This window comes from Vicia villosa, unplaced genomic scaffold, assembly GCF_029867415.1.
Source record: "Vicia villosa cultivar HV-30 ecotype Madison, WI unplaced genomic scaffold, Vvil1.0 ctg.001416F_1_1, whole genome shotgun sequence".
Taxonomy (NCBI): domain Eukaryota; kingdom Viridiplantae; phylum Streptophyta; class Magnoliopsida; order Fabales; family Fabaceae; genus Vicia; species Vicia villosa.
In genome coordinates, this window is record NW_026705610.1 from 157,885 (window position 1) to 176,496 (window position 18,612).

The window sequence follows — 18,612 nt, forward strand, 5'->3', positions numbered from 1 at the left end:
ATCGGGACGTCCGAGCAATTGTTATATAGGTTGCTCGGTACGCACGACTATGGTGTGTGCCAGGAAGTAGTGCCTTAACCTCCTGGCTGTGTTGATCAACGCGAGGGCGACTTTCTCGATTTGTTGGTATCTAACCTCGGGGCCTTGGAATGCTTTGCTCGTGAAATAGACGGGTCTCTATCCTTCAGGCGTGTCTCGGATAAGGGCGGCGCTGAATGCCTCGAAGGCGGAGCATCCTTCCAGCCATATCGGGACGTCCGAGCAATTGTTTTATAGGTTGCTCGGTACGCACGACTATGGTGTGTGCCAGGAAGTAGTGCCTTAACCTCTTGGACGTGTTGATCAACGCGAGGGCGACTTTCTCGATTTGTTGGTATCTGACCTCGGGGCCTTGGAGTGCTTTGCTCGTGAAATAGATGGGTCTCTATCCTTCAGGCGTCTCTCGGATAAGGGCGACGCTGACTTCCTCGAAGGCGACGACCAGGTATAGGTACAGGATTTCTCTGACATCGGGCTGGGAGAGGACCGGTGGACACGAGAGAACCTGTTTGAGATGGGAGAGGGAACGTTCGCATTCGTTCGTCCATTCGAACGCAACTTCCTTTCGTAGAAGTTTGAAGAGGGGGAGAGCGTGCTGGGCGGACTTGGCCATAAACCTAGATAGTGATGTGAGCATTTCGTTTAAGGATTGGATAGATTTTTTTGAGTTCGGTGTAGGGAAGTCCGAGAAAGCCCTGCATTTGTCCGGATTCGCTTCAATTCATCTTTCTGTTAAGTAGAAACCGAGGAATTTACCAGCTCGGACACCGAACATGCATTTTTCGGGATTAAATCTCATTTTGCACTTTTGGGCCTGTTCGAAGACTTCTGAGATAAAGGTTTCAAAGCTTCTGGTGTCATAGCTTCACTTCACCCTCCTTAGTTATTAAACATGTGGAATAATAGACAGTTATTTGAGGTTCCCATAGATAACAGTTGTCTTTAGACCTTATACACTTTATCAGAATATCATCTTCGACTAAGCATTTTGACTTAAGAAATTGACTAGCAATCATTGGTCACACAACTGACTAATGCTGATAAGATTAGCAGTTAGTCCCTTCACAAAAATAACATCTTCTAGACTAGGAGAGCTAGCACATTCCAACTTTCCCACTCCTTTAATTTCACCTTTAAATCCATCACCGAATCTGACAGAACCAGTGGGTTGAGATTTGATATCTCCAAACAATTTCTGAAACCATGTCATATGTCTAGAGCATCCACTTTCAAAGTATCAGCCTTCTCTAGTTGAGTTTCTAAAAGAAGTATGAGCTATAAAGATAACATCCCTATTTTTAACACTTCTCTTTTTACTTACTTGATTAGCCTTGGAATGGTCTGAAGGTTTTTGATCTCCATACAATTTGTAACAAAAATGATTTATATGGCCATACTCACCACAGTAATGACATCTTCAAGTTGATGATTGAGATTTGGTTGAAGTTACATTATATCTGCCAGGATGTTGTAACATGTGGTTGTACATGGTGATCATTTTCCTCTTTTTAGAAGGAAAACACTTTTCTACAGGCCTTTTATTTTGTTGATAACTAGATGGATAGGTAACTTTTGTATCTTCAACCTCTTTTATCCTATCAGTTCCATTTTTAATCCTTCTAAAAGAATTTGCCTTGTTGTCAAGCTTGAAATTTAAGAGTTACCTCACTTTGAAGATGAGAGACAGTACATCTTCTGACAGAAAGTAGGTTTAAGAGAGAGAGAGAGTTCAATACCTTGCCCTAAAGGAGATGAGGTCTATTTATAATGTTCTCCTTAGAGTTTAACTATTTGGCCCGATATTTTGGGCTGAGCGCGATTCTAGGGCCTAAAATGTGGATGATGGTTAGATTAGTCCTCGTCCATCCGGGAAAAGTGAACTAGCCGTTGGCGAGGACGGGAGCGTGCTTGGATGATCCTATATTGCGAAGGAGTCATCGTTCACGCGTGTTCGGTAGGTGGGCAAGAGGGAAGCGCAACCCTTGCTTGCCCAAGTGTATGGACCAATGTTTATTGGGCCGAATTTATAAATAGGAGTGGAATAGGCCAATTCTGAAGATTGGGCTAACCCAGAAAATATATATATATATATATATATATATATATATATATATATATATATATATATATATATATATATATATATATATATATATATATATATATATATATAAAGGTAAAAATTCATTTATAATTGAAAAACAACTTGATTGTTTCTAAAACTAAATAAGATTAAAATGCAAAAATTAATAAGAAATATTAAAATTATTTAATATTTAATGCATTTTATAATGATTAAGATTTTAAAAATAGAATAATAATAGATTAACAAACAAAAATATTATAGAAATTTATTGAAATCAGAACTTAAATAATTTAAATAGAAACATTATGAAAATTTATTAAAATGAAAGGATAACTTTAGAATTTTATGTTTATTAGAGTTTTAGAATTTCCGTAGCATGACTTATTTGAATTTATAATATATATATATATATATATATATATATATATATATATATATATATATATATATATATATATATATATATATATATATATATATATATATATATATAAATTAGTTTTAGGCTATAACATTCAGATATGGTAATAGGGTGGGTTGAGAACGATTTTTACCTCTCCAAATTTAAAGTCGATTTCCTAAATAATCTTCATTCTCCACCCCAAACTTAAATGAGAATGAAGAATTAAAATTTAAATCCGTTTCAAACGGGTTCGGGTTGAGTTCGGGTATCCCCGTCCCACCACCATCCATTTAATAAAATCAATTTTTTAAATAGAAATATTTATTTTTTCTAAAATTAAATTACATTATAAATAATAAAACAAAACAATCTCAAAAAATTGTATACATACATTTCAAATTATAAACATATTGACTACATATTTAATATTCTAAATTATCAAACATAAATAATAATTTACTTAATGAAATGAACGGGACGGGTTCGAAGGCAGATTCAGAGTAGGTACTAGTGTCTCTATTACCCGACTAGTCCCTATGTTTTGTAATCGAGAAAAACCCAAACTCGAACTTAAACTCAAACTCAGTCAAAGAGGATTTTCTCCGTCAATTTCGGGGTGGTTCGGGTGGGTACTTGCAAGTAGGGTGGAAATAGGCCAGACCACTAACAGTGGCCTACGACCCAACTTACACAGACTCAGGTCAGACCAGGTTTTTTTTAAATAGAAAAGACCTAAGTTTTTTTATAAGTCTATTTAGTTAAAAAGACTAGGCCCAAAACCATAAAAAAGTCATTTAAGCCTATCAAGCTGACCTATTTAAGCAAATAAAAATAAATTTATTATTATTATTATTATTATCAAAATTTACTTACACTTTGAAATAAAATACAAAAATAAATCTTAATTATTTTGAAGATAAGCTGTAAAAAACTTACGAACAATGTCATTAGTTATTTTAATAAGTTCTTTTAAACAACTAGTATTGCGAAACTTATGTTAATAGGTAAACTTGAATATGGAAATGAAAATAAGTATTTAGTCTCATTGATATTTAAATTTGTTAGTTTGTTTAAACATTAGTTGAATTGTTTATTTATAAATGTTCAAATAAAATAGACTTTTAGGTAGGCTAATAGCCAAATAGTCATTCGAAAAGCCCAGACTCAGGCTAAAAAAATAAGTCTATGATAGGCCATATGTCAGACTTAGACTTTGTAAATTTAGCAGGTCAGACTCAGGTTTGACAAAACCTAACTCGGCCCAGCTTATTCTCACCTCTACCTGTAATACGAATTTTGTTGCCCAACCTAGTAACATTGGTCAAATTGACCTTAATTATTTTATTTAAAAAAAAATAATTTTAAGCTCTTAATATGTAATATTTGAAAAAATAGAATTTCAAAATTTTCTTATATGAAATTTTGAATAATTTTAATTTATTTTTTGTAATATATATTTTTAAATCTAGATATTTATTTTAAAAAAGTGAAGAAACAATTAGAGTTTATAAAAAATGTTGTGCTATAAAGCCAGTATGAGAGAGATTTTTTTAATGCGTCTTATATATTAGTAGAATACCTCATAAAAACATAATAATAGTTTTAGATTTTGAAAATATATTTTCAGATTTATCTCAAACATACATAATTTATTGGTTTTTGAGCTCCAATTTTATAATTAAATTTATTTTGAAAATACATTTTTAAAGTGTCTTAAAATGACTAATGATGTATTCAAAAATATATTTTTGAAATCTAAAGAATATTTTTCGGATATTTATAGAGTATTTTTTTTACTCTATAGAATTCAATAAGAAATTCCCTTAATTCATTCTGTCTTTATTCTTTTTCTTTTCATTGGTTTTTTTTTTTATAAAGCAGATTTGGCTTGGGCTTCAATTCCATTTTGGGTTTTCTGACTCTCGCCTGTTATTTTAGAAAGAGCTAATCGTTACCCTCCATCCCCACTCTAAACCTTCTCCTACCTTTAAAATGCTTGAATTTTATTTTCTCTTCATAGTTTATCACATTGCAATTATCTTTTACAGAATTTTTATTTTTTTATTTTTTTACTATCAATGGATAAAAAACGCGAAATAGTAAGTAAAAAATTTTTAATTCTACGATAAAAAATTTGCTACCACACATTTCTTAGTTACAAAATGCTCCATGTGTTTTAAAGATCAAAGTATCTGAAATATATTTTTTATTTCAGATAATTTGGGTGATAAGAAAACATACAGAAAAAATATCACCGCATATTTGCATAGGTTAAATAAAGGAATGCAAATTATGTTATAAATATTTTGGACGTTCCCTAAACCTAGAATATAAATTTAATTTTCTTATATATTCAGTTCAATAATTTGTATTTGTAGTTTATTTCTTTAAATTAAACTAAATATGAATGAAGTTTATACTAAAATATCTAAAGTTGGGGTATAGATGTCTGAAGTTGATATTCAAATGTCTCATGCACATAACATATCTAAAGACCTGATTTTAAAATTAAGGATTAAGTGTATGTTTGGATTTTCATCAAGTTTAATAAAATCGCGTCAAGTGACCACGTTAACGCAAAAGCTCTATTTTCCAGCTTCTCATTTTCCACATTGAAAGTGCCTCGGGACGCGAGAATGTCACACAAACGTAGTTCCAAACATTGACTAAATAGTTTTTGGTATCAGTAAAGTTGTCGTGATTTTGATTTTCGTCCATGTATCTTATTTTTTTTGGAAATAATCCTTGAGTGTTAAATGAGGAAAAAATGTAATTTTTGAAAGAAATGAGAAAGTACTCCGAGATTCATTTTAGATCTATTGAAAGATCAAAACAAAGATAATCTAATATGTCTCACCCAAATTTATAAACGCCACAATTATTCAACTTTATACAAAGTGAAAGTGATCGCGACTTTACGTGTCTATAAATCTGATAACTGCAAGTGCACAGTCGTGTCGTGTAGTTTTAAAAGATATCGAATCCACAGGGACTATGAATCGATCTACCGTTATCTAAGGTTACTATGTAAAGCTAGGAGTACTAAAATTTCGATTGTTCCTAAGGGAAAGTGATTGTGAGAAAATAAAGAATAATAATAAAAGACAGGTATCAGTATGTATTTCGTTTAACTAAAGGTAATCCGAAGGTCCATTGGCTTTTGCATAATTAAATTAAAAATCTTTACTAATTCCATTGATTAAAAATCCTCGTCTCAAACTTTCGCTCTGTTGATTCAGACTACTATCCTAATCCTAATGTACGCTTTCGCCATCCCATTAGATTTTAGAAGAGCTTTTTGGAAACAATGTAATTAATAAAATGCCTATTTTACGAGGTTGTTATCTACCTAAATCTCCTAATCTCAAACTTTTGCTCTGTTGACTCGGAGCAAGCTAATAACCCTAACGTACGCTTTCGCCATCCCGCTCGAGTGTAAAAACAATTTTTGAAAATAAATAAGTTCCAATTAGTTTTAATACGCTTTCGCCATCCTTAAAACTAATGTCCTATGTCTACTATCTGGTTAAAGACCTCAAACTTTCGCTCTATTGATTTTAACCTTTGACCGTCCTAACCCCTCAAACTTTCGCTCTATTGGTTTTAAGACTTACTAATTAAATTAGACATATAAACCAAAACTAAGTGATAATTAATAAAACATAATTAAGCCAATTTATTTCGGATCCCTACGGTTAACTTACTTTACATACCGACACCTTTAGTAATTTAGCCAGACATATTAATACGATTAAACATGCATAAATCGGTTCGGTTCATAATAATAAGCATATTAAATGGCATATAATATATCATGCAAACAAATATGAATAAGGCGGTAAATAAAAACCTGAATTAAATAAATGGTAACTGGATCTTCAAGTACTGAACTTCCACCACAGGTTGGCTGGATCGTTCTTCGGAATTTAAATGGCAGAAAATAAAAACAAGGAAATAAAACGATAAATATAACGTAAGGCTAGATCTACGAAAAGTTCACAACAATTTCCAGTGTAGAAATCGTTGTGAGAAAATAAACGGTTGAATGAAAGCGGAATAAAGAAAAGCGGTTCGCGGTACAATTTCGGCAGCACTTCGTTGGCAGGAAATCGGACTCCTTGGAAGTGAGATAGCAGGTCCTATTTATAGGAGAGGCTTTGCAGTTGGAATCCGTGAATTGAGGGAGCTTTTCTGACTGGAACTTGGAGACGTGCGTCTCCGCTTCTTCAGGAAGACTTGAGACGTGCGTCTCAAGTGGAGAGAATCTAGGGGCAGTTGGAGACGGGCGTCTCCTCTTAGTGACGTGGCAGAAGAGAACGTGGAGACGTGCGTCTCCACTTGCTTGCATGGTTTGGGCTACGCATTTTTGTTCCTTTGTGGGCTGGTTCGTCTCTTTTGGGCCTTTGGGTCCTTAATTGCACCCTTCTTTCACTTCAGCACTCCCTTTTCATCTTTTAGGCATTAATATTGGTCATTTAAGCTCAATTTTCTTTCCTTTTCGAAAATAGTCGTAATTGAAGTGTAAAACCTGAAACAAAGCAAATACACGCGTAATATCATAATAAATTAACATAATAAACGGAAAATGCTATAAATATCTATGGATTTTAAGCTAAATATACGATATAAAATCGTGTTATCAAATTCCCCCAGACTTGAACCTTTGCTTGTCCTCAAGCAAAATAATAAGATAAAGATAAATGAAACACACTTCCACCACGTCGTTCGGTCATACTCAGCTACATAGTGTTCTTATTTGAAAATAATGATAATGATCCTAGCAATAGACTTATAGTAACAACACTAAACAACTCCCAGTATGCATACCAATCCGAATCATGCCATTATAGCTCGACCTTTTTGACTCGTCATCATGTTTCACCCTTTTCATTCGCGCGCAATCACATTAAGCCCATTATCTTGACACGCACATAGCAGAGTAGTCGGTTAGTGACTATGATCCTTCTCATGGAGTTCTGGCACAATAAGTGGTATACTCCTTAGCATTCACTTGTAGATTGTGGGGAATCGGACAATAGTCCTTCCTACCAAGTTCAGTACCAGATGACTTCTGAACCAATCGACAGTGAGTTTTTAAATTCTTTGTATTTGAGATTTGCGACCGTTAGGTTAAATGATCTTGTGAGGATCACCTTACTTAGTAGGCACATTTCTTCTTATGGTTAAGCACATAATTATTATTATGAGGATCATACACTTATATTCATCGACTCTCTGCGTAGTTTGTATCTAAGACGGTGCCGACTGCTAGAATAAACTACTAAGGGTTATTTCAAAACTTAAAGTCGATGGTTTTGGTATAACGGGTATTCAAATCGGTTACGCATACTCGGGGGTTTTAGAGTGTTGGGACAATAAGGATATTGACTATATTCAGTTTCAATGCGTTGAGTGTTTGAGTAGCTTTGTATTTCTCGAACGTGTGGGGTTTGCGTTTATCGTTTAGGAGCAAAATTTTTGTTATGGCTCAAGAAAATGGAAGAAATTGAAATAACTACGGAATTATACATATAAGACTTAAATTCCATAAATATTCTTTATTGAATTAGAAAAACATTACAAGGAAGGGAAATAACTGAAGGAAAAAAAATAAAACTAAAGGAAATAGAAATAATACGACTCCCCCAGACTTAGACGATGCAATGTCCTCAGTGCATAAGAACTACTCCTCATTGTTGCGGTTGCGAGAACTGCTCGCGCCTCTTGTACGAACACGGCAACGTCTATCAGGAGGAGAGTCATTCACACGAATGTCAAGATCATGCAAATATGTAGCAATTTCAGTGTATTGACTTTCGTTCCTAATAGCATAGTCACGGTGCTCCTGTTGCATCTCTCGGATGAGCCTAATTGTTTCAGTTTGGTTTGTCTGCATAGCTTGAACGAGTTGATCTTGGCGTTGAATAGCAGCATACATGGCTTCAAGAGTGATAGGCGGAGGGTTGTTTGGAGGAGGTTGGTTGACATCAGCTTGCCCTTGGTTGAGTTCTTCTTCATTTGCATCCATAGGTTCATTAGGATGTTCTTGTTGGTTATCTTGAGGGTTGTCTTCAATAAGCCTCCAACGTTGAACATAACGGATGTTGATTCTTTCAGGGCATGGAAGGATGACATAAGGAATAGGAACTTTGTTGACGACCAAAGTGTATCGGCCATCATGGCGGGGTGAAACCAAGTGGGAGTCATGGCAGTAGGTGAGATCGAGTGACTGAGCAGGCTTCATGAGATGTGAGAGTGAGAGGAGCTCGTCACCAAGACCTAAAGCACAGGCCAAGGAAGTAATAATGCCGCCAAGCAAGAATGGATTTGTAGCGGGGGCGTTGACTAAACCTTGGATGTGTTGGAACATAAACGGTGCGGCATTGAAACAGATATTATTAAGCGCACAGTAAAGGAAAAATAATTCATTTTGGTTTACCTTGTGGTTGTTAGATCTCGCAAAAATAGTATGCCCCAAAATACGTTGAAAATAACGTATAGCGGGGTTTTGAATGTGAGAAGCATGGAGAGCTCTCCAACCGGTAGGATTTTCTCCAGTGAGATTGAACCAAAATTCAAAAGCGAGTTCCTCCCAAGATCGACCATTGAGTTCTTGAAAGATTGAGCGGTGAGCAATTGGTGCATGATTAAAATGCAAATATGAAGCTACGACATCTTGATCTAGAGCATATTCACGGTTGAACATCCGAAATTGGATGCTACCGGTTGAGAGTGGTTGATTAGAGGGAGTGTCGTAGTTGAAAGAACTAAAAAATTCTAAGACGAGCGGCTCATAAGTAGGTACGGGTTCGGTACAAAGATGGTGGAGGCTAGATTTAGTGAGCAGACGGGTAACACCATCAATGAGACCCAAAGTTTCTAGACACTCGGTGTTCACAAATTTTGTGGGAACAACCGAACGTTCGTAGAAGGCGACATATTTTGTTCGTTGAGCATCATTGTCATCATCTCGGAAGATAATGTTTGAAAGGTCGGGAGGTGGTCGCTCGGGACGCTTACTAAGGATGAATGAACGTGGAGGCATGGTAAGTATGGAAATGAAAAATAGAAATGTAGTGTAGGAGAATAGAGAATGGTATGAAAGTTGTGAAGAAGAAGAGTGGTGGTGGTGTGGTTTTATAGTGAGGTTTGAAAATGGTGTGGTTAATGGAAAATTAAAATGGATTAATGGTGGTGTTTGAAGTTTGAATAGAATAGAGAAGTGGGAAATGAATGGAGTTTAAGAGGTGAATGATGGAGGATGAATGAGGTTTATGGAGTTTAAATGGAATAAATAGGGGAAGAATGAGGAAGAGTGAATTTTGAAATTCAAATTCAAAATTCAAGAGGGAAAGAGAAATGGTCTGCGTGGTCAAATGCAGACTGCTGGCCTTGGGAGACGTGCGTCTCAGGCAGTCAGTCTGCTGGGGCAGAGCATGGAGACGTGCGTCTCCTGTCCCCTGATTCGTGTCAGCTGGTCCCACACAGATGGAGACGGGCGTCTCCTGTTGCAGGCAAGTGGGTCACGCATGCAAGTGACCAGACAGTGCTGACAGATACCATAAATTTGTCCATCAGTTCAGAACAGTGTCGAATTTTAATACTATTAACAGCAAAAAGTGATAAACAGGCAAATATATAGCAGTCAATAGCAGTGTAATATAACACAGTAGCAGTAATCAAAAGAACATTGCATTAAGAATTAAACCAGTACTGAGTGTTAACAGAAGCAGAAAGTAAAAGTGCAGAAAAATGAAAATCTAAACTAGGAATAGAAATTACTAAAACTAGAAATAAAATCTAATAGTCTAATACGGTAACATCTAGCCACGTCTATTGTTGTGCTCATTAGACTGAATGTGTTTGAAAACTTCGTCGAACTGAGCATTTACGGTGTCGATAAAATCGAAGAACTGCATTTGCAAAGTGTGTAGCTCGTTGCGCACATGTTGTACATCTTGTTGTAGCGCAGTGATGGCTTGCTCGTGCGTGTTCAGATTAGGCATTCTTTGATTCACCGATGCGGTAGATGTAGCGGGTTGTTGTTGCTCGAGCTCGACATCAGTCATATCAACAGTGTAATCATCAACGGAATCTTCAGAACGAGTTTCAGGCTCATACTCAGATATAGGTTCATCAACAGGAAGAGGTTCGTAATCAGGAATGGGTTCATCTTCAGGATTAGGTTCATAGTAACCAGGAGGTGTTTCAGGTTCAGATTCAGATGCAGGCATTTCCTCATCAAAATGTTCATAAGCTTGAGGGGTTTCAGGTGATGGCTCTCTCTCAGGAATCTGACCATAGTAAAGCCAGTTGGCAGGGTTGTGCACACTCGTCCTAGGATTCGGTAAGGTGAACTGATACCAAACTTTGTTATCAATGAGCAATTCAAACCGATCAGGTCCAAGGTTACCGATGATACCTCGATTAAAGCAGAAATTGATGTCCATAGAGGTATGGGTACCATAAGGTGTCAATCTAAGCAAAGGCACTCTCATTCCTATGGCATTAGCAATCATAGTGACAAATCCGCCGATCCTAATGGGTGAAACTTCGTCTTGCGTGATGCGCTCGAAGTTTGTTAGCATGAATGCGATGGCATTAACCGGGCGATTCTGAGAGGTACAAAACTTGATGAACAACTCTTCTCTAGAGACTTCAGTGACATTATCGGGTTTACCAAAAATGTAGTGAGCAAGGATCTTGTGAAAGTAGCGGAAAGCAGGATTGTGGATGTTCTCAGATTGAAATTCATTCTCTTCAGGGTTGTCGTTTCTAGTGATCTTGCCCCAGTATTTTTCCAACTCCCAGTATGGAAGATTTTCTTCAGCTACTTTGGCGTATGCATCAGGTCCATGAGGTAGTTCTAACATTTCAGCAAAATCTCGGATGCAGAAATTAAACTCCATACCAAAGAGTCTAAAGAGAATAACTCCTTTTCTCAGCCCTTGTCCACAGTTTGGAAGATAGGTCAGGGAGCTCAAGAATTCCAGAGTGAGCTTCCGGTAAGTGCTAAACTTGCGGAACAAGTGAGAACCAGTCCAACCAATTTGGTTAAGCAGGTGTAGGATGCTTTCTTCGATACCAAGTTTCACCATAGTTGGTTGGTGAGGATAGCAAGTCAACTCCATGTGTCTTTCAGCCAGCTTGTTAAATCTTGCTTCTTGTCCTCTACCACGGAACACAACTTCCATATTATCAACTTCTTGCATCGTAGTTAGTAGTTAAATGAAAAACCTAGAAGTTGAAAATATTAAGATTAAGTTAGAACTAGGCTAGTGTTCATTTTTTTAAAAATAAAATTAAATAAAACAAGTTATAATAATAATTATAATTATAAAAAGGAAGTATTTTCTCGAATTAAGATAGCAGCTATAATTATAATAATTATTATAAGATGTATGAAAAAAAATAAGAAAATTAAAATCTAGAATAATTAAAAATAGAATAATTAAATGAAAATTAAAGGTTAAAATTTTAAAAATAAAATAAAATGAAAATAAAAAGAATAAATAAATGTGGGTTGTCTCCCACCAAGCGCTTTGTTTAATGTCGTAAGCTCGACGATTTTAAAATAGAAAGCTATTTTTTCGAAAGAGCGGGCAGTTCGTCAAGTTTAAAAACTTCGATGTTTTCATCGTATTCGAGATGATGGTAATACTTAAGACGTTGCCCATTTACGACAAAAGGTTTGACGGTTTCTCCTTTGATTTCTATCGCTCCACTTGGAAATATGTTAGTTATTTCGAAAGGGCCAGACCATCTAGATCGTAACTTACCAGGAAATAATTTTAGTCTAGAATTAAATAAGAGTACTTTATCGCCTATGCTAAAATTTTTCCTAGATATACGCTTGTCGTGCCATTTTTTCGTTCGCTCTTTATAGATTTTGGCGTTTTCGTAAGCGTCTTGTCTAAGTTCTTCTAATTCGTTTATGTCCAGAAGTCGTTTCTCACCAGCGGCAGTGTAGTTTAGGTTTAAGTTCTTAATGGCCCAATAGGCTTTATGTTCTAACTCTACCGGTAGGTGGCATGATTTTCCATAAACGAGTTTGAATGGGGTAGTTCCTATTGGAGTTTTGAAAGCTGTTCTATAAGCCCATAAAGCTTCATTTAGCTTGGTTGACCAATCTTTCCTAGATATAGCAACAGTTTTCTCCAATATTTGTTTTATTTCGCGGTTAGATACTTCTACTTGTCCGCTTGTTTGTGGATGGTATGGTGTGGCTATTCGATGATTCACTCCATATTTTCGAAGGAGTTTCTCAAGTATTCTTGAAATGAAATGGGAACCACCATCGCTAATTACCAATCTTGGCACACCGAACCTAGGAAAGATGACGTTTTTGAAAAGTTTGATAACTACTCGTGTATCGTTTGTAGGAGAAGCAATAGCTTCTATCCATTTTGAAACGTAATCGACGGCTACGAGTATATATTGATTTCCAAACGACGACGGAAACGGTCCCATGAAGTCTATTCCCCAGACGTCAAATATTTCTACTTCAAGAATGCCTTTTTGAGGCATTTCATCGCGTCTTGAAATGTTTCCAGTTCGTTGGCATCTATCACAGCTTAGTACAGCAAAATAAACGTCTTTCCACAGGTTAGGCCAGAAAAGTCCAGATTGAAGGATTTTGGCGCAGGTTCTAGATGTGCTATGGTTTCCTCCACACGGTGCAGAATGGCAGTGTGTTATTATGCTTCTTATCTCTTCCTCGGGTACACAATGTCTAAAGATTCCATCGGGCCTCTTTTGAACAGGAGTGGGTCGTCCCAATAGTAATGTTTTAGGTCATGGAAGAATTTCTTCTTCTGTTGGTAACTTAGATCAGGAGGAAGCACACCAGCAGCTAGGTAGTTTACGAAATCTGCATACCAAGGTGCGTCAGATCGGGCTAAAGCTATTTCTGCTAATTTGTCGGTTTCAGAGTTTGGACGGTACGGTTCGAATTCGTTTGCTTCTAATTGGGCGATGAGTCTTTCATAAGGGAAATCATCGTCAATTGGTACTTGTTCGGGTTTCAGATTTTCCAATCGAGAGAGGTGATCTGCTACGACATTTTCAGTGCCCTTCTTATCTTTAATTTCCAGGTCGAACTCTTGTAGTAACAAGATCCATCTCAAAAGTCTTGGTTTAGCGTCCTTTTTGGTTAGGAGGTACCTAATGGCGGCGTGGTCAGTGTATATGATTATTTTGGCTCCTACCAGGTAAGAACGGAATTTGTCTAATGCAAATACGACAACTAATAATTCTTTTTCTGTCGTGGCATAATTCATCTGAGCTTCGTCTAGGGTTCTACTCGCATAATATATGACATGTAGTTTCTTATCCTTTCTTTGTCCTAGAACGGCTCCTACAGCATAATCACTTGCGTCACACATTATTTCGAAAGGCTCATTCCAGTCGGGAGGTTGCATAATTGGCGCAGAGATTAATGCTCGTTTAAGCGTTTGAAATGCTTCAGTGCATTTATCGGTGAAAATAAAGTCGGCGTCTTTCATAAGTAGTTCAGTTAAGGGTTTGGTTATTTTAGAGAAATCCTTAATGAAGCGTCGGTAAAAACCAGCGTGTCCCAGAAAACTTCTTATTTCTCTAACGGTTTTGGGAGGTTGAAGGTTTTCGATAATTTCGATTTTTGCTTTATCAACTTCGATTCCTCTATCGGATACGATGTGTCCAAGTACAATTCCTTGTCGAACCATGAAATGGCATTTTTCCCAATTAAGGACTAGGTTTACGCTTACGCATCGTTTAAGCACCATTTCAAGGTTCTCTAAACATGTTTCAAAACTTCCTCCACAGACAGAGAAGTCGTCCATAAAGACCTCCATTATTCCATCTAGGAAGTCGGCAAATATTGCCATCATGCATCTTTGGAAGGTCGCGGGTGCATTGCAGAGTCCAAAAGGCATTCGTCTATAAGCGAATGTACCATAAGGACAGGTGAATGTGGTCTTCTCTTGGTCGTCAGGGTGGATAGGAATTTGGAAAAATCCGGAGTATCCATCCAGATAACAGAAATGTGAGTGTTTAGCTAGGCGTTCGAGCATTTGATCTATGAAAGGTAAAGGGAAATGGTCTTTTCGGGTAGCTTTATTTAGCTTCCTATAGTCAATGCACATTCTCCATCCAGTTTGGGTACGTTGTGCTACAGATTCTCCTTTTGCATTAGTGATTACAGTGACTCCTCCTTTCTTTGGTACGACGTGAACAGGGCTAACCCATTTACTATCGGATATAGGATATATTATTCCAGCTTCTAGCAGTTTTTGGATTTCCTTTTTAACCACATCGCTCATAATAGGATTTATTCGCCTTTGATGTTCCCTAGAGGTTTTACTATCGTCTTCGAGCATAATGCGGTGCATACACAGAGAAGGGCTTATACCTTTCAGATCTGATATGTTATATCCTAAAGCGGTAGGGTATTTTCTTAGGACATTAAGTAATTTTTCAGTCTCGGTTCGTCCTAAGTTGGCGTTCACTATAACTGGTCGGTTTAGTTCTTCGTCTAGAAATTCGTATCTAAGATCGGTAGGAAGTGTTTTTAGCTCTATAGTAGGTTTCTTAGGTCCAGGTATAGGATCGGGAGTTAAAGCTAAGCATTCACTCAGGTGGTTATCTTGATATTCCTCACGCCAGTTGTCATCTTCAAGAATTGGCGGCATAGGAATTCTTAGGATCTCGGTTTCCTTATTTGGTTCAGATTTTATTTCCTTGACACACTCGTCGATTATGTCAGCAGAACAGCATGTGTCAATTATAGAAGGTGCTTTTAGGAATTGGGAAAGGATAAATTCTATTTTCTCTTCTCCTACTTCGAAAGTAAGCTTTCCTCGCTTTACATCTATAATTGCACCAGCGGTTGCTAAAAATGGTCTTCCTAATATGATCGGGATGTTAGAATCTTCTTGGATATCCATAATGATGAAGTCAGTTGGGATGTAGAATTGACCTACACGAACAGGGATATTCTCTAACATTCCTACAGGGTATTTAACTGAACGGTCAGCTAGTTGAAGAGACATTCTCGTTGCTTTAAGCTCACCTAGATTGAGTTTCTTACAGGTCGAAAGAGGCATCAAACTAACACTAGCTCCTAAGTCGCACAAGGCTTTCTCTATGATGGTTTTTCCAATTACGCAGGGTATAGAGAAACTACCAGGGTCCTTCAGTTTTGGAGGCATGTTATTTTGGATGATAGCGCTACATTCAGCGGTAAGCGTTATAGTTTCGTTATCCTCGAGTTTCTTTTTGTTTGATAAGATTTCTTTTAAGAACTTAGCGTACGAAGGCATCTCAGTTATGGCTTCTGTGAACGGTATGGTTATGTTTAATTGCTTCAGAAGTTCTACAAATCTTTTAAATTGCCCTTCGGTTTTTGATTTAGCTAATCTCTGAGGGTAAGGAATTGGTGGCTTATAAGGTGGTGGTGGAACATAAGGTTTCTCTTTTTCGGGTTCCACTTCGTTATTGTTCTCATCAGTCTTAGCAGTTTGTTCATCAGTTGTTTTCTTTTGGGTTTCCTTTGGCTCTTGTTGTGACATGGGTATGTTTTGGGTTCTAGGATCTATGGGTCCATCGTAATTCGTTCCACTTCGTAGTGTTATCGCGTTCGCATGTCCTTTAGGATTGGGTTGAGGTTGAGCAGGAAATGTGCCAGCAGGGGCAGCGGTAGGTGCTTGTTGTTGAGCTACTTGTGAGATTTGAGTTTCTAACATTTTGTTATGCGTAGCTAAAGCATCTACTTTGTTCGATAGTTGTTTTAGTTGCTCGCTATTGTGGATGTTTTGATTCAGGAAGTCCTTATTGGTTTGTTGTTGGGAAGCTATGAAGTTCTCCATCATGATTTCTAGATTTGACTTCCTAGGGGTGTTTTGAGCAGCTACAGGCGCTTTTTGGTAGCCAGGTGGTACAGCAGGTGCTTGTCCAGGCGCGTACAACGCATTGTTGTTCTTATAAGAAAAGTTCGGGTGGTTTTTCCATCCAGGGTTGTACGTGTTAGAATAAGGGTTTCCTTGAGCGTAATTTACTTGATCAGATGGGACTCCAGTCAAGAGTTGGCATTCAGCAACTACATGCCCAGTCAATCCACAAATCTCGCAGTTAGGTGTTACAGCGGCAGCGGTGGCTGAAGGAGTGATGGTTAAGTTCTCGATCTTTTGAGTTAAAGCGCCTACTTTAGCGTTAACGCGGTCTATACCACTTATTTCGTACATTCCTCCTTTGGTTTGGGCTTTCTCTAGAGCGGCTCGTTCTCCACCCCATTGGTAATGGTTTTGTGCCATGTTCTCTATGAGTTTGTATGCTTCATCATGGGGTTTGTCCATTAATGCTCCGCCAGCAGCGGCATCTATAGTCATTTTAGTGTTATATAAGAGACCACCATAGAAAGTATGGATGATCAGCCATGGTTCGAGTCCATGATGAGGGCATATTCTAAGCATGTCCTTGTAACGTTCCCAAGCTTCGAAGAGCGATTCGTTATCTTTCTGGGTAAATCCGTTGATTTGACCTCTAAGCATAGCAGTTTTGCTAGGCGGAAAGTATCTCGCTAAGAATACTCTCTTCAATTCGTCCCACTTAGTTATGGAATTGGAAGGCAGGGATTGAAGCCACGCTCTCGCTCTATCTCTCAAGGAGAAAGGGAAAAGGCGTAATCGAATAGCTTCGGAACTAACGTTGTTGGCTTTGATAGTGTCGGCGTATTGCACGAACACGGATAAATGGAGATTGGGGTCGTCTACAGGGCTTCTAGAGAATTGATTCTGTTGAACAGCTTGGACCAGTGAAGGTTTCAGTTCGAAATTGTTCGCCTCAATCGCAGGTGGTGCGATACTTGAATGCGGTTCAGCGCGCGAAGGAGCGGCATAGTCTCTAAGAGGACGAATAGCAGCCATCTCTAACTTCGGGGTGATTTGATTGATTTGATCAGTAAAAATCAATTCCTGATTAATCGGAATTTCTGCTACTTCGGGAAGATTGCGAGCTCGACGTTTGACGTTAATGAAACGTTCGATCTCGTTAATTCGTTGTATTAAACCTCCTCCTTGTGAACGAGTATTTGGCATACAATCGTTCAGAAAGAAAGGGAAGAATAGTCCTAGTCTCTACGGTGTAACAGTGAGTTACGATATCGACTAAAATAGTCCCTGGCAACGGCGCCAAAAACTTGATCGCGACTTTACGTGTCTATAAATCTGATAACTGCAAGTGCACAGTCGTGTCGTGTAGTTTTAAAAGATATCGAATCCACAGGGACTATGAATCGATCTACCGTTATCTAAGGTTACTATGTAAAGCTAGGAGTACTAAAATTTCGATTGTTCCTAAGGGAAAGTGATTGTGAGAAAATAAAGAATAATAATAAAAGACAGGTATCAGTATGTATTTCGTTTAACTAAAGGTAATCCGAAGGTCCATTGGCTTTTGCATAATTAAATTAAAAATCTTTACTAATTCCATTGATTAAAAATCCTCGTCTCAAACTTTCGCTCTGTTGATTCAGACTACTATCCTAATCCTAATGTACGCTTTCGCCATCCCATTAGATTTTAGAAGAGCTTTTTGGAAACAATGTAATTAATAAAATGCCTATTTTACGAGGTTGTTATCTACCTAAATCTCCTAATCTCAAACTTTCGCTCTGTTGACTCGGAGCAAGCTAATAACCCTAACGTACGCTTTCGCCATCCCGCTCGAGTGTAAAAACAATTTTTGAAAATAAATTGTCGTACCCCAATTTTTGACCCATGCATTTTGTTCCGTTAGACCATTTGCATATCATTCATTTATTCACTAAAATATGATTTCAAATAAATGACATTTGTGCAATTTAGGGTTTCACGGTGGACTTTCTCACCAAACAAAACAAATTCATCTGGTTCTTTTCTCTTAAGCAATGGCCCGCGTGCAATTTAGGATTTTATGAGTATGTTCATCGAATAAAGATTAATTCATCTATTTCTTTTTGCATTAAAAGTATAAGATTAAGTGTTAAATTTGCAAATGCTTGATTCAATGATTTAAAAGACAGTTCATGTAATTTTAGACAAGATTACAAGATAATATCTTTAAAATT

The 18,612-nt window shown here is 37.3% G+C and overlaps 1 non-coding gene across 1 annotated transcript; it reads left to right on the forward strand.

The window, feature by feature from the left end:
- Positions 1-16,949: 16,949 nt before the first annotated feature.
- Positions 16,950-17,056, forward strand: LOC131635055 (small nucleolar RNA R71). Its single transcript, XR_009293705.1, has one exon. It is a non-coding gene; the product is annotated as a small nucleolar RNA R71 (small nucleolar RNA).
- Positions 17,057-18,612: the final 1,556 nt, after the last annotated feature.